This window comes from Stegostoma tigrinum, chromosome 42 (assembly GCF_030684315.1).
Source record: "Stegostoma tigrinum isolate sSteTig4 chromosome 42, sSteTig4.hap1, whole genome shotgun sequence".
Lineage (NCBI taxonomy): Eukaryota > Metazoa > Chordata > Chondrichthyes > Orectolobiformes > Stegostomatidae > Stegostoma > Stegostoma tigrinum.
Genome location: NC_081395.1, coordinates 14,240,282 through 14,258,037, shown reverse-complemented (window position 1 = coordinate 14,258,037; position 17,756 = coordinate 14,240,282).

Below are 17,756 nucleotides of genomic sequence, written 5' to 3'. Positions count from 1 at the left end.
GTCTGGCAGAGCCTGTAGGGAGAAGACCTGATAGATGGGGATGATGTTGGGGTGTACGGAGATAGAGGGTGTTGTAGGTACTGGAGGAGGTTACAAATGTAAGGAAGATTGCCAAGACAGGGTAGGCTGATGAACTACAAAGAATCATACAGACAGGGTAGTTTGTAAGTACAGGAGAAGTTATTAGGGATAGAGAAGGTTGCAGTTTTGAAAGAGCTGTGAATGTGTGAGATGTGGTCACAGGGACAGGCGTGTCTGTTGGGAATGGAGGAGCACACAAAGGTAGGAAGGCTGTCAGACATAATGTTACAGAGAGAACGAGGTTTCCAGTAGCTAAAGCAAGTTACAAAGACAGGGACAGTGATCAAGCTGCAGGAGGAAACAGATTGGGAGTGTTATAGGTACTGGAGGAGGTTTAACAGATAGGAAATATTCTGCAGTCTGAGAAAGTTTCAATGATAGGAGGTTGTGTAGGTTACACAGATTAGGAGGATAGTAGGCCTGAAGGAGGTTATGGAGACAGGGAGTGTTACATAGAAACATGGGATGGTGGAGGCCATTTAGCCACACAAACCTGCCACACTTTTCAATATGATCACGCCTGATCATCCAACTCAGTAACCTGTTCCCAATTCCTTTACATATGTTTGATTGTAGTGACTGGCATAGGTTACAGTGATAAGGAGGATTAGAGTTACTGGGGAAGGTTACAGTGATAGGAAGAGTTTGAGTGACAGGGGGAGTTTACAGATTAGGAAGGGTTGGAGTGACTGAAGGAGGTTACAACAATATTGAAGGTTAGAGTTACTCAGGGAGGTTACAGTGATTGGGAGCATTGGAGTGATGGAAGGAGGTCAGTGATAGGGAGGTTACAGTGATAGGGAGGACTGTGGTGAATGGAGAGAGTTATAGTGATAGGGAGGGTTGGAGTGACGGGGTGATGACAGAGATAGTGAGGGTTGGAGTGACAAGAGGACGTTACAGTGATAGGGAGGTCACTGATAGGGAGGTTAGAGTGATAGGGAGGACTGTGGTGAATGGAGAGAGTTACAGTGATAGGGAGGGTTGGAGTGACTTGGGGTGGTTACAGAGATAGTGAGGGTTGGAGTGACAAGACAACGTTACAGTGATAGTGAGGGGTTGGAGTGATGGAAGGAGGTACAGTGATAGGGAGGACTGTAGTGAATGAAGGGAGTTACAGTGATAAGGAGGGTTGAATTGACTGAAGGAGGCTACAGTAATAGGGAATGTCAGAGTTACTCGGGGAGGTCATAGAGATAGGGAAGGTTGGAGTGAAGAGAGGATGTTACAGTGATAGGGAGGGTTGGAGTTATGGGTCAGAGTGAAGGAAGGAGGTTACAGCAATAGGGGGGTTACAGAGATAGGGAGGACTGTGCTGGAGGGACATATAGTGATAAGGAAGATTGGAGTGACTGGAGGAGATTATATTGATAGGGAGGGTCGAATTTTCAGGGGTATATTACATTGATCAGGAGAGTTGGAATGACTGGAGGAGATTACAGCAATAGTGAGGATTACTGGGAAAAGTTGTAGTGATATGGAGGATTAGAGTGATGGGGTGCTACAGTGATAGTAAGGGTTGGAGTGATGAGAGGATGTTACAGTGATAGGATGGTTGGAGTGATAGAAGGAGGTTACAGCAATAGGGAGTGTTGGAGCTATTGAAGTAGGGAGGGCTGCAGAGGCTGGAGGATGTTACAGTGATAGGGAGAGCTGTGGAATCCAGTCAATGTTAAAGAGATAAGGAGAGTCATTCAGAAAAGACTGGAAGAGACAACAGAGATATGCAGAGTTTTGAGGCCGGAGGAGGTGACAAAAACAAAGGGGTTGGAGGAGGTTACGGTGACAGGGAGGATCGTAGGAGCTAGTGTTGGTTATAGCAATAAGTATTGTCATGGTTTCTGGAACAGGTCATAGTGAAAGACTTCCCATGACTCAAGGAGATTACACACGCAGGGATGAAATTAGGAACAGGAAGAGTGTCCAGAGATGAAGTGTTGTAGAGACAGGAGGAGTTTATTGTGATCGTGAGGATGGAGAGATAACTTTATAGAGAGGGTATTAGGGACTGATGGTGTACAGAGATGGGAAGAGCTGCAAGAGGTTACTGTGATAGTGAGTTTGTGGTGATGAGGGATGTTTACATCAATAGCAAGGGTTTGGGAAATAAAAATGTAAGTAAGGTAGGGAGGTTTCTCAGGTCTGAAAGAGATTACATTGATAGGAATGCCTCAAAGGATGGGAGAATTTTTCAGATAAGGAGGATTGTAGGGGCTAGAGAAGGTTACACAAGTCAGGAGGGATGCAGGGACTGAAGGCCAATACATAGGCATGGAGGGTTGTATTGTTCGAATCAACGACGGGGTTAGGGACTGCTGTGGGGAATTACATAAATAGGGAAGCTTCTGTCTCCTTGGGAAGCTTTCACTGGTATAAATGTTGTTAGGGATTGACATTACTAATACAAAGAGGGATTATGGGGGTTACAGCCAAAAAGAGGTTTGTACATATGATATGAGTTTACAGAGATAGGAATGGTTCTAGTGACTAGTGGAGATAACAGTGATCAACTGTAATGAATGGAGAAGGCCACAGTCACAGGGAGAATTCCAGTGGCAGGAGGAGGTGAAGTCATATGGAGCTTTGTAAGGACTGACAAAGGTTACACTGGCATAAGAGGGCCGTTAAAATGCAGAGCTGGAGAAGCACAGCAGGTCAGACAGCATTGAAGGAGCAGGAAGGATGACATTTCAGGTCTGCACCCTTCATCAGAATTGGGGAGGGGGAAAGGAACTCTGAAATGAAAAGAGGGAATGGATGGGGCTGGGGAAAGATAGGTGGCATGGTGATAGGTGGATGCACGTAGGGTTTGCAGAGATTAGTCAGTGGGAAGGGTGGAGTGGATAGGTGAGAAGGGAGATGAACAGGTTGTGTCAGATCAAGGAGGCAGGGTGAGAAGGAGGGCTGGACGTGGGATGAGGCTGGGGGTGGGGAGATTTTGAAGCTCGCGAACTCTTTGTTGAGGCCATTGGGCTGTAAGCTTGCAAGGCAAAATATAAGGTCCATGGATGCTTTTAGTGGCTTCAGGAGGTTACAGTGTTGTGAAGCTATCACTGATGGGGGGAGGTAGAGTTAGGGAACATTCTTGTAATAGAGGAGATTGCAGAGACTGGATGAGGTTGCAGGCATGGGGAGAGTTTAAGTGGCTTCAGAGCACTTTACAAAGGGAAGTTTGTAGGGATTTATACAGCAATTTATACAGGCAGGAAAGGCTGAAGGGACTGGAGGAGTTTATACAGATACAAAATCTATAATTCCAAATTGGGTTTAAGATTGTTAGACTGAAAGTAGTGAATGATAGGTGTTAGTGTCTTCTGTTCCTGCAGTTGATTCTAGTTGATTTAAACAGGGTGTTCCTTCTGTTGCAATGGCTGTTTTGGTCACTAACTGTTTTCTGGGGGTTAAGAAATGATGTCAGGAGTTTTAAAAGTACGGAGCAAGGCAAAGTTTTTGGGATTGGCAGACCAGCTGCAGGTCACATTGTCTTTGTGCATGCGCAAAGCTGAGGGAATTACAGCAGTAACTCGACATTTAAAAATGCCAAAAATGGTGAAAATTCAATTGTAAATAAAAAGACAACAAAGCAGTTTAGAGTTTGATAAAAATCAGAGGAAAAAGAGAAAGAGAGAAAATTTAAATTTACAAAGTTGGCAATTAGAGTGGAGAATCAACTTAAAAGGCCGGAGGTGAAGACAGAAGGCAAGCGCTTTGAGGAGGCAAGTGATGATGAGCAAATCCACCCTAACAAAACCCTGATGGGGATCTGTTTATGTCCCAAAATTGCCTAAATTTGACGAAAAGCATGTAGAAGCCTTTTTCATTTCATTTCAAGAAGTCTTTAAACACATGAACTGGTCTGTGATGCATGTGGGTTTTGTCGATCCAAACAAAGTTGGCAGGTAGAACCAGTGAGCTATTTGTATCACTATCAGAGGATATCTGAGGAATATAATGAGGTGAAAATTGTCATTTTAAGTGCATATATGTACCAAAATCCTACAGACAACATTTCAGGAATCTAAGGAGGGACCCTGGTCAAACATACATTGAGTTTGAAAAAATCAAAGTAATTTTGGTCGTTGGATAAGGGCAATGAAAATCAATCAAACATTTCATGCTCTTAGAGAGACGAATATTTCAGAGGAGTTCAAAAATTCACTTCCTGAAGTAGTGAGGACTCGCGTGGAAAAACTGAGCAATAAAACTGCAAGATTATCAGCTGAAATAACCGATGATTATGAAGCACTTCATCAGTACAAGTCTGGCTTCCAATGTCAACTTGTGAGGAATAGAAACTGGGGAAAAGAGGAATCCTCAGGTAGTAAGGGAAAAGGAGATCTCATTGAATATAATGAAGATAGCTTACCACAGGATAAATGGGAAATTCATGCTGTGGAAACAGTAGTAAAAAAAGCTCAATTGTTTTCATCTCAATAAAGTAGGTTTCATGAAGTCGCAGTGTTGGTGGCTCCAAAAATGCACTGGGAAAATGGATATGGCAAAACAGGATAAGCCTGGATAAGTTTTGTTGAGACGGTAAAGGAAGGCACAGTGGAAACTAGAAAAAAATCCTTCACCAGTTGAGGAGATATGTAATTCAGAAGGACTATTGCCAGAAAAAATAGTAATATGTAGAATTCATGGTGAGACAAGAAGTGCTCCATTATGTAAAATGAGGTTGGAGTATCTGTTGAAAAATGGAGAAGTGGTCGTAGGAGTAGTAGAGGATCTCTTGGTTCCAGGAATACAATTTGAATTTCATAATGACAGAGCTAGATCACAGGTAGGAGTTCTGCCTACTGTGGTTAAAATGCCAGTAGAAAATGAGGCAACTGGGATATTACAGGAGGTATATCCTGGAATTTTTCCTGACTGTGTGATAACAAAGTCACAAAGTAAGAGGAGGAACTTGAAGAAGAATTATCTGAGACCATATTTAAATGAATAACTGAGAAAAAACCAGGTGTAAGATAATGTGGATATTTTAGTTCAAAGAGTTGACTGAATTAGATCAGAAAGATAGAAACTAAGGCGGTTGTATCAAAACATAGCATAGAAACAGATGCTGCTTGGCCTGCTGTGTTCATCCAGCTCCACACTTTGTTATATTGGATTTTCCAGCATCTGCAGTTCCCACTATCTCAGAATCTGAGTGTATCACAGATTGTTGCTGTCTGAAAAATGACATCTTGATGGGGAAATAGACACATATCTATTCACATATTCAGGCCAATGAGACATAGGCGGAATTTCATCAGGTTGCATTACAGGTGCGTTCTACAGAAGACCTGTAGAGGGTAGTGCATGAATTATTAAAAGGATGTCGCTTGGGAGTGAGGAAAACTCAACCTAACTGCTTATTATTGCAGTCATTCAATTTAACATTATACATGTGGCAGGATGTGGAAATATAATTTCCAATGTGTTGTGACTGATGAAAATTTTGGAGGTGTTTGGTGGCACGGGTAAACTGACGAGAATAGGTTGTAGTAATTAATGTTTGCATGCTTAGAGTCAATGTAATGTATATCTATTGTGCTGCAATAATATAGGAAGACAAAGGGTTTTAAAATGTAGCCATTTTTATATATTGATACTTTTTTTAAAAGATGAAAGTGTGAAGATGCTGTCACGTTAAGAGGTTATTTTGTCCTTCGTGTTGATGTGAGTTTGTAAGGTGGAGGTACTGAGCTATCTCTTAGAAAATAAACGTGTTAGACCTTGGACAACTCAGTATGAAGCTGGAGGAACACAGCAGGCCTGGCAGCATCAGAGGAGCAGGAAAATTAACGTTTCAGGTTAGGACCCTTTTTCAGAAATGGGGCAAGGGAAGGGAGCTGAGAAATAGAGAGGAGGGGTGGGGCTGGGGAAGCTGGGTGGGATGATGATGGGTGAGTGCGGGTAGGGAGTGGTGAGGATTGGTCAGTGGGTGGGTTGGGGCAGATAGGTGGGGGGGAAGATGGACAGGTTGTGTCAGTTCAAGGAAGGGAAAATATCTTTGGCAGTGGGGTCGGATTGCAGATGGTGGAAGTGTCAGAGTATGATGTGTTGGATCTAGAAGTTGCTGGGGTAGTACATGAGGACAAGGAGGAATCTGTTGTGGTTGTTATTGCGGGAGGGGGTGTGAGGGATGAGTTGCGGGAAATGTGGGAGACACAGTCAAGGGCATTCTCGACCATTGAGGGGGGTGAAATTGTGGTCCTTGAAAAACGAGGACATCTGAGATGCTCTGGAGTGGAATGCTTCATTCTGGTAGCAGATGTGGTGGAGGTGAATGAATTGGGAAGAGGGGATGGCATTTTTGCAGGAATGTGGGTGGGAAGAGGTGTACTGTAGGTAGCCGTGGGAGTCAGTGGGCTTGAAATGGATATTCGTTTCCAGGTGGTTGCCAGAGATGGAAACAGAGAGGTCCAGGAAGGACAGAGAGGTACCAGAGATGGTCCAGGTGAACTTAAGGTTGGGATGGAATGTTTGGTGAAGTGAACGAACTGTTCGAACTCCTTGTGGGATATTATTTGACATTATTATCCAGAGAGACTTGATGGTGCCAGAAAGCAAACATGATGGAAAATGATATATTGCCAGCAGATTGTACTGGGAACATGACAAAGTCTTGCTGTGAATCCCTGTCAGAAATCACACTACACCAGATTCCTCCTCCTACCACTCCCTGGATCATGACCCCAACCCCGAGCACCAAACCATCATCTCCCAAACCATCCACAATCTCATCACCTCATGTGACCTCCCACCCGCGGCCTCCAACCTCATTGTCCCCCAACCCCGCACTGCCTTTTTCTATCTCCTTCCCAAAATCCACAAACCCGCCTGTCCTGGTCGACCCATTGTCTCCGTCTGCTCCTGCCCCACCAAACTCATCTCCACCTATCTGGACTCCATTTTCTCCCCCTTGGTCCAGGAACTCCCTGCCTACATCCGTGACATTACCCACGCCCTCCACCTCCTCCAGAACTTCCAATTCCCCGGTCCCCAACACCTCATTTTCACCATGGATGTCCAGTCCCTATACACCTGCATTCCCCATGCAGATGGCCTCAAGGCCCTCCGCTTCTTCCTGTCCCACAGGCCTGACCAGTCCCCCTCCACCGACACACTCATCTGCTTAGCCAAACCCGTCCTCACCCTCAACAACTTCTCTTTCGATTCCTCCCACTTCCTATAGACAAAGGAGGTGGCCATGGGTACCCGCATGGGCCCAAGTTATGCCTGCCTCTTTGTAGGTTACATGGAACAGTCCCTCTTCTGTACCTACACTGGCCCTAAACCCCACCTCTTCCTCTGTTACATCAATGACTGTATCTGCACCACCTCTTTCTCCCACAAGGAGGTCAAACAGTTCATCGATTTCACCAACACCTTGCACCCCAACCTCAAGTTCACCTGGACCATCTCCAACACATCCCTTACCTTCCTGGACATCTCTGTCACCATCTCAGTCAACCACCTAGAAACCGATATCTATTTCAAGCCCACCGACTCCCACAGCTACCTAGAATACACTTCCTCCCACCCACCTTCCTGCAAAAATCCCTTCCACTATTCCCAATTCCTTCGCCTCTGCCGCATCTGCTCCCAGGATGAGGCATTCCACTCCCATACATTTCAGATGTCCTCGTTCTTCAAGGACTACAACTTCCCCTCGGCAGTGGTTGAGAACACCCTTGACGTGTCTCCCATATTTCCTGCAACTCACCCCTAGTCCCTGCCATAAACGCCAGTAGAGAATCCCCCTATTCCTCACATACTACCCCACCAAACTCCGGATGCAACGCATCATCCTCCAACACTTCTGCCATCTACAATCCGATCCACCAAAGACATTTTTCCGTCCCCACCCTTGTCTGCTTTCCAGAGGGATCACTCTCTCTGGGACTCCCTTGTCTGCTCCACACTCCCCTCCAACCCCACCACACCTGGCACTTTCCCCTGCAATCCCAAGAAGTGCTACACTTGCCCCCACACCTTCTCCCTCACCCCCATCCCAGGCCCCAAGAAGAAATTCCACATCAAGCAGTTGTTCACCTGCACATCTGCCAATGTGGTATACTGTATCCACTGTACCCATTGTGGCTGCCTCTACATCAGGTAAACCAAGTGGAGGCTTGGCGACTGCTTTGCAGAACACCTACGGTCGGTTCACACTAAACAACAGCACCTCCCAGTCATGAGCCATTTCTAACCCCCCTCCCATTCCTTAGATGACATGTCCATCCTAGGCCTCCTGCAATGCCACAATGATGCCACTCAAAGGTTGCAGGAACAGCAATTCATGTTCCGCTTGGCAACCCTGCAGCCCAATGGTATTAATGTGGATTTCACAAGCTTCAAACTCTCCCCTCCCCTGACTGCATCCCAAAACCAGCCCAGCTTGTCCCCGCCTCCCTAACCTGTTCTTCCTCTCACTTATCCCCTCCTCCCACCTCAAGCCGCACCTCCATTTCCTACCTACTAACCTCATCCCCCCCTTGACCTGTCCATCCTCCCCAGGCAGACCCATCCCCTCCCTACCTCCCCACCCATACTCTCCTCTCCACCTATCTTCTCCTCTATCTACCTTCTATCCGCCTCCTTCTCTCTCCCTATTTATTTCAGAACCCTCTCCCCATCCCCCTTTTCTGATGAATGGTCTAGGCCCAAAACGTCAGCTTTTGTGCTCCTCTGATGCTGCTTGGCCTGCTGTGTTCTTCCAGCTCCACACTTGTTTATCTCGGATTCTCCAGCATCTGCAGTTCCCGTTATCTCTGATACCAGATTACAGTCTAACAGATTCATTTGAAAACACAAACTTTCAGAGCCCCTGTCCTTCTTCAGGAGTCCAGTCCTTCCCAGGAGCAGAGGAACTATGCCATGTTCTTTGCGGCCTTCAACATATTAAGCACCCCAACAAGATGTTCTTCTTGCCTTCACTTCTCACCTTCAAACAACCGCCAAACCTTAAATCGACCATTGCTCATGGCAAACTGCCCAGCCTTCAGGACAACATCACTCATAACACTTTACAACCCTGTCATGGCAACCTTGACAAGACGTGTCCCATCTTTTACATGGAAGCTACCATCAGACATGGGAACACCATCCACTATGTGTACAGCAATAACTCATGTGACTTGGCCAACATTGTCTATCTCATATGCTGCAGGCAAGAATGCCCTGAGGCATGGTATATTGATGAAACTATGCAGATGCTACGACAATGTATGAATGGACATGACACAGAAATCGCCAAACAGGAATGTTCGCTCCCACTGGAGAACACTTCAACAGTCAAGGACATTTGGCCTCGGCTCTTCGGATAAACATCCTCCAAGGCAGACTTTGGAAGACACAGCAACACAGAGTCACCAAGCAGGGGCTGATAGCCAAGTCTGGTAACCATGACAATGGCCTCAAATAGGATCTTAGATTCATGTCGCACTACAGGTGACCCTACCACACTATACACCCTCATACATGTAAACACACACACATACACGCACACAAACACACACACTCGATATCTCCCACACAGACTCTCTCCCATGCTTGCACACACACACACACACTCTCTCTCTCCCCCTCACACACACACCCTCTCTTCCCCCTCAAACACACTTACTCTCTCCCCCTCACGCACACACCCTCTCTTCCCCCCTCAAACACACTTACTCTCTCCCCCTCACGCACACACCCTCTCTTCCCCCCTTAAACACACTTTCTCTCTCCCACTCACACACTCGCTCTCACATACACGCAATCAGTAATATGGTGTTTTATAAATTCCTACTTTAGAAATAAAACAAGTCTGACTCCAAACAAAAACACAAAAATATTCTAAACAAGTCTCACACCTAGCATGCATTGTCTAACCAAAACTATCATCTCTTCTCTGCACTGATAAAATCTTTAGTTCTCTCAGGACGATGACGAATGGAATTTTGGGATTTACATTTGCATATTAATCACTTAAAACCACTGATTAAAGATTTAACAGTATCTTAGGTTTGTTTAGCACATCCTCATCGATGGTGTGAACCTTCCATCTTTTCCTTATAATTTCTGAGTCTGATACTACCTCTCTCACTAACTCCTGAAGAAGGACTGAGGCTCTGAAAGCTTGTGTTTTCAAATTACCCTTTGGACTTTAACTGGTGCAGTGATTTCTGACTTTGTCCACCCCAGTCCAACGCCAGCACCTCTACTTTGTGAATCTCATCTAGGTTAGACATTATCTTACAATTAAGGTATTAATATCCCTTTGGAATTCTTTCTTCATGTACATAGACTTACTCAGATAAACACAAACGCGCGCACACACACATACACACACACACACACACTTACAAAACCTCTCATACACTCAAACTCACACAATAACTCTTGCACTCACACACACAAAGACTTAGTCACGCGCTCCCACCCTTTCAGTCACTCACATAACACACACACACGCACTACACAGGCTGACAGATAGACATGCACACATATGCGCACAGGATGTTCCTTTAGTTGCAGATTTTTTTTTATTTTCAGACAACACACTATTTGAATTGGTGGGGACAGTGTGGATTCGAGAAATTCCTTCCTTCTGGATCAAAATTAGTTAGATTCCAGATTAAAACTCTGACAGCATCTGAACAAGGCTTCACCAGGAATGTGTTTAATAACTGTCGATCCCTCAGTTACTTTGATATTTGCAGTGTTAGGGTATGATTTGGGTGAAGTACCGCCAGGCCCAGGGACATTGGGAGACCCATTTTGCTCTATTTGCTCTCATGTCTATTTTACTTGAATTCTGTGTCTTTTATTCATTGGCTATCAAGAGTCAGGAATTCTTACTATGACAGTTTTAATGAGACGACATCAGGAATTCTGTGGATCATTTTCATCCTCAGACCGACAGCACTTAACCAGTGACGATACCGTGCCTTTAAGGTGTATGTTTTATCCTGGTTTGAAAGAACAACAAATGCTGTAGATCAGAAATATAAACAGAAATTAGTGGAAAGGCTCAGCAGGCCTGTCAGCATCTGTGAGGAGAAATCAGAGTTAATTTTTCATCGTCCCGCGAGTTCTGAGTGGCGGCAGGGGGGTGGGGGGGTGGGGGGGGGGGGGGCGAGGTGTGGCGGTGGCCACCGGACCTGAAACATTAACTCTGATTTCTCTGCACAGATACTGCCAGACCTGTTGAGCTTTTCCAGCAAATTATGTTTTTGTTTCTTTCACACAAAGATTGGAGGACAAGTGCCCCACACTCTGAGAAGATAAACGACCTGTGAAGCTTTGGGATAGTTTTGTTTTAAAGTTGGATTGACAGACTTAGCCTGAGTGGGTATGGTCAAGCTCTCACTGATTCAGGATTTTCAGTTAGCTTTCGGCATTCATTTCTGGGATCTCAGCAGTTACTCCCTCCCGGCGGCTATACGCTTTCTATCTGGGGAGCTGCTGCACGTATCTCATTCTTGCTGATGGCATTGTATGTGAAACAATCTGTTCGCCTTTTTTGCCATGGGGCTGTTTTTAGCATGTTGCCACGTTGGAAAAACTATTTTTTCGTAAAATAATCTAATATTCTGTTAAATTCTTTCAATTGACTTAAGCTATTCCAAGTTTCTCTTTCTTTTGTTTTATTTTAACTATAGTGTTTGAATAAATTATATTTTGCTCAACATCCAGGAGAGGGACCAACTGAATTGCATTTAGCACACATGACATGATATTTACTTTGAAAATAGGGAAAAGTTAGAGTCTAGTCTACCTCCTTAATATACTTGGAGGGGAGTTGATCTGGTCCATAACATTTTTATCCTGCTAAAGTCTGCTGCATTTCTGAGGAAGGGTCCCGATCCGAAACTGTCAGCTTGCCTGCTCCTCTGATACTGCCTGGCCTGCTGTGTTCCTCCAGGTTCACGCTGTGTTACCTCTGACACCAGCATCGGCAGTTCTTACTATCAAAGTCTGCTCCTCTTCTCTTCCCTGATTACTCCAATGTCAACTTGTGTGTCATCTGGTAATACTAAAAATATTTCCTATTTTACACAGGTTGAAACAGAGGAAAACAGCCTCTACAGTGTCTGCATCAAACATTCTCAAGACAGGTACAGCATGGGGTGACATACAGATTAAAGCCTACTCTACATTTGATGTTAGCACCACACAGACATTTCTTTTACAAATTGAGCAAAGTGAGAAAGCTGAGCATCGATGGTATTGCATCACTGAATCGCTGTTAGTGTCATATTCATTTCTTCCCTTTATCGCATGGATCTGCATTTGCTGTTTCCCACCAAAATTGAGAGCACAGTTTATCAGTGTTACTAGCGAACAACGCCAGGGCACATACGAGAGTGAAAGTGAAATTTTCACTAAGCTTTCCTCATCTAAAATTCCCAGAGTAGGTCGATAACAGAGTTAGATAGAGAGTGGAGCTGCCTCTACAGTACCACATCAAACACTCCCAGGTCAGGGACTGCGTGGGGACCTCTCTCAATGTTGTCACGGTCAAATATGCAAAGGACGGTGATAATCAGAGCAGAGGTGCAGAGTGGAACTCAATCTTAACTGTCTCCGTCACATACCACCAAACCCATATATACAAAAACACAATCCTGAACTCTCCACTTCGATATTACAGGGTCAATATATTACTGTCTCAATATTCTCAACAGACACTGGACTCTTCAAAAAAATTCATTTTCTTTGTTTGATTCTCTCGGTTCTGTTCAGATTTTCTGCTGGATTCCTGCTTCTGAAGATCCACATGAACAATTTTCCCAAATCCTAGGTGTCATGTTTTGTTCCCAAACGCAGCGCCTGATTCAAATGCGGTGTGTGATACAATAACCTCTCTGTGTCGGGGGGGGAGGTGAAGTTCGAGACTGATCTTGCAGTGTGAATGTCCTGTGTTAATCTGGCATCGAGGGATTGCTAATGGAGCTTGCTCAATATTTTAATGACTTGTGCATCTCTATTTACTCTGCCTCCCATCAGAATTCACGGGACACCGACAACAGACGATAAACACAGAGAAATACCGCTTCTGTACTGTCGTCTGTACACACCAAGGTCGAAATAATGCTGAGTTCCAGGCGGAGTAAGTGTCCATCCACACGATACTTATCAAACACTCCCTGGGCATGTACTTCACGAGGTTGCGTACAAAGTAACATGATCCTGCTACATTGTTTCCATCCAACACTCCTTGGTTACAAGTTTGAAATCCCATCTACACACTTTTCGATGACGGTAGATCTGTCAGTTAGGGAGCTATTCAGTTCTATGAGCCTTCTCAGATCTTTCTCTCTCATTGTCTCTGCCTCCTTCTCTCTCCCCCCACCGTTGTCTTTCACTTCGCTGTCTCCCTCCCTCAACCCTCTTGTTGTCTTCTGAGAGTCTGTTACGACATTGTTACATTGAGTCAGACTGCATAGTGAGAGAAACAGTGTTTGAAGTGCCCTGGAAGGCATTGGCTTGGCTGTAAACGGGGTCATTTCCAGCTTGGTGAGCTGGTACTAGTGGGGGCCGCAGAAGAGCCAACGCTAAAACCATAGCCACTTACAATCGATTTGGACGAGTGGAACAAGTGTAATGTCTCCAGGTTCGCTGGCAAGACCATTAATGGGGACGACCAAAGAGGCTGGAAACAGAAATAAACAGCTTCACTAAGTGACCCAGTAACTGGCAGATAGAATGTAATGTGGAGAAATGTCCACGTGCGGCAGAAATTTCCAAACTAACTCAGTGACACATTTAAATACTGGTTCCCAGCCGTGTCCACACTTGCAGACCGAATGAGGTTTTGTCCCGGTGGGACGGCAGTTTTAGGATTGAATATTATAACGTTTGTGACATGAAGGTACTGAGGGTGGCAGACTTCGCTACATTCCCTCACATCATCTAATTGCCTGCCCGTGTAATGTGAGAAATACTTAGAAGCATTGGCACAAGGCATATCATGTTCGGAGGAGGGGAAAAAGTTGGTTTTGCGCCTAAAACGGTGGGAAATTATCAAACATTATTGTCCAGGGTGCGTGATGATGGCAGAAAATTAGCACAATGTAGAGTTAACCATTTAGAGCACAAGTAACAAATTGCCACTTATTGCAAGGAAGTTCTTTTGGGAACATGTGCAAGTCTTGATGTGAATCCCTCTCCGTCAGATTTTCCCGTTCGCTGAAGATATCCATATCCTTTTGGAGTTCCTCATTCGCACACGTACACATGCACAGGCACACACATGCAATCTTTCGTGCACACTAAAACACAGACGAAACTCTCACATGGACACACGCTCAGACGCACAAACACTGTCATGGACTCGCCCACTACCAGTCACGCCCTCACACGCGTGCACAGACGTTTAGAGCATTACAAAACATTATCTGACAGAATCTCCCAATCTTAGGCATACCTCACACACAAACGAGCAAAATCTTCCGTTCAAACTCAGTCGCAAACTCTCATAGTCACACTGACGCCCTCGCTATTACACTCACTCCCTGACGTGGTCCAGGAGGATTGTTTATTTGTAAAACCACTTTCCCTTCATTTTAGATAGCAGAACATTAGTGAAGCCATAATAGCTCTCCTTGGTCTTCGATAAATTGCTGTTTTCGGGATAAAAGAAGCCTAACCCCAGGTTAACACTCTGCAACGGATTTTGAACAAGGCCTCACACTTAGTTTAGTGGCTGACCTGACATGTCACATTGTGTATGTTCCTGCCGTTCTGCCTGTTTGAAGTTTAAATAGCTGGAGAGTGTTGATACTTCTAATTCTCTCAGGCAATAGCTTTAAACAGATTCTGGAACTTGCATCTTAATCAATCGAAACGCCCGTGTCCTTTCCAATGAAGCTCTCCATACCCTGCTTCTGCATCCAGGCTAATATTTCTACAATGTATGAATGTAAACGGCTTTTGAAGATAGGCGCTTCTTCTTTCCTGACAGCATGTCGGACACAAACTGAAGCAGTCTCTGTATTTGTACTCAGTTTTACCGTGTCACTCTTTAGTTTAAATTGTCCCTCCTCAGTCTAACATCCAAAATCATCAATTCACATCTCGCTGTATTTCATTTCCAGGTGGCTGCGACATAGAAACAGAGAAAGTAAGGGCAGGAGAAGGTCATTGGCGCTTGCAGCCTGTACCACAATCTAATATGATCATGGCTGATTTTGCAATTTCAGCTTTCTCTCCAAATCCCTCCATCCCTGTGGCCACAAGGTCCACATCCAGCTTGAATATCTCTTATGAACTGACCCCAACAACGTTCTGTGGGAGAGAATTTCACAAGTTCACCATTGTCTGAATGAAGCAACTGTTCCTCACCTCAGTCCTGAATGGCTTACCCTTTATTCTTCGACTGTGACCCCTAGTTCTGGACTTCCCCAACATCTGGAGCATTCTTCCTGTATCTAGATTGTCCAATCGCATCAGGATTTTATGGGTTTCTATTTTATCTCGCCTCATTCTTCGAAATTCAAGTGAATAGAAGCCCAGTCAATCTAATCTTTCTTCATATATCATTCCTGCCATCCGGGAATCAGTCTGGTGAACTTTCACGGGACTCCCACAAAAGCAAGAATGTCCTTCCTCAGACTAGGACACCAAAACTACACATAATACTCAAGGCATGGCCTTATGAAGGATCTGTATAACTGCAGCGAGACATCCCTACACCTATATTCAAATCCTCTCGCTATGAAAGCCAGCATGCCGTGAGATTTCCTCATTGACTGTTGCACCTGCATGCCAACATTCAGCGACTGTTCTACCATGACACACAGGTCTCGTTGCAATTAACCTTTTCCAAAAATGACATCATTCAGATAATAATCTTCCTTCCTGTTTTTGGGAGCAAAGTAGATAATCTGACAATTATCTACATTATGTTGCATTTTCCAAGTACTTACCAACTCAGCCTGTCCAAGTTATCCTGCAGCCTCTTAGCATCCTCTTCGTAGCACACACTGCAGTCCAGCTTCGTGTCATTTTGGAGATGTTGCATTCAATTCCTTCATTCGAATTGTTAATGTAAATTGTGAACATTTAGAATCTCAACATTGAACTCTGCAGTACCTCACTTGTCACTGCTCACCACTCTGTAAAATGCCCCATGATTTCCAACTCGCTGTTTCTGTCTGCCAAACAGTTCTCTGTCAGTGTCAATACATTATCTGTGATACTATGAACTTTAATTTTCCTTCCTAATCTCTCATGTGGAACCTTGTCAAAAGTCTTTTGCTAGCCCAGAGACACGACATCTAGCAATTCACCCTTGTACTCTCTGCTGGTCACAAACTCAAAACATTATAGAAGATTTGTCAAGCATGATTTCCCTTTAGTGAACCCATGTAAAGAACTATCCTGTTACTGCTTTCCAAAAGCTTAATATGACACCCTTAATAATTGACTCCAGCATTTTCCCCACCACCAATGTCAGGATAACTGGCCTATAATTCCCATTTTCTCTCTTCCTCCTTTTTTTTTGAAAGAAATGGGGTTTCATTAGCTACCGTTCAGTCCATGATCATCAGTGTATCTGCTATTTATAGGACTGCTTCCTTAAGTTCTCTGAGATGCGGTTCATCATGCCCTGGTGACCCATCAGGCTTTTATTCAGTCAATGTCCCCAGTACATTTCTGACTATTAAGGGCTTCCTTCAGTCCCTCCTTCATGCTTGATCTTCTGTCCCCAAACATTTGCTGAAAATTTCCTCCTCAGTGAAGAAAGATCCAAAATATTTGTTCAACTGCTCTGTTGTCTATTTGTTGATCATTGTGAATTCATCTGATTGTAAATGCAAGGGACTTTCATTTGTCTTCAAAATTTTTGTCTTCTTCAAATATCTATAGATGCTTTTGCAGTGGGTTTTTATGTTTTCCACAAACTTACTTTCATATTCTATTTTCTGATTTTGATTTAAACCCTTTAATAATATATAAAGTGTAAGGTATGTTTAGTCTGCAAAGCTGGGATAAATGATTCAGAAGGAGTCTGTCGGTCAGCCAGTTTAGGTTTGTTCACAGCATCTATTTCATATTAGCACAGCTCTGACATTGACTTCATTAACAGCAAAAGGCAAAAAAAAGTGGAGACTTGGCAGTCTTTGTCTGTTTCAGTGCAGCATAGATTTACCAGAGTGATAGTTGGACAGCGAAGGTCAAAGATGCGGGAGTTAATAACACAAGGTTATATCACCTTATAATCGGAGATGATGAAAGATTTTGAGACTATAACAGAAACTGCTGATATAGATAGAAAAGCTTCTTGATGTTTCTGGACTCTAGGACTAGGATAATCATCTAAAAATATAACAATACTCAAAAACACATCCAAGAAAAAAATGAAGAAACAAGGCCTCACATTTCCCAAAATATGAGTTCACCAGGTGAAAATGGCAGAATTCCTCCCTATGGGGCATTATTAATTCAGATGACTTCCCCACCCCCTCCCCCGATAATCTGGGTGTCTTGGTCTCTGTGGAGTTATTTCACTCAAACCCAAAACTCTTCCCCTCACAACAATTGCAGCCACCCACCCTGCCTGCCTCCCGCAAACTCCAAACTGCCTAGCAATGCCTGGCAGCCCTAACCCCTTTGTTCCCCTAGCAGCTGGCCACAGACAGAGCACGTCATTGTTCCCCCAACAATGGATTGCTGACCCCACCCCCAATCAT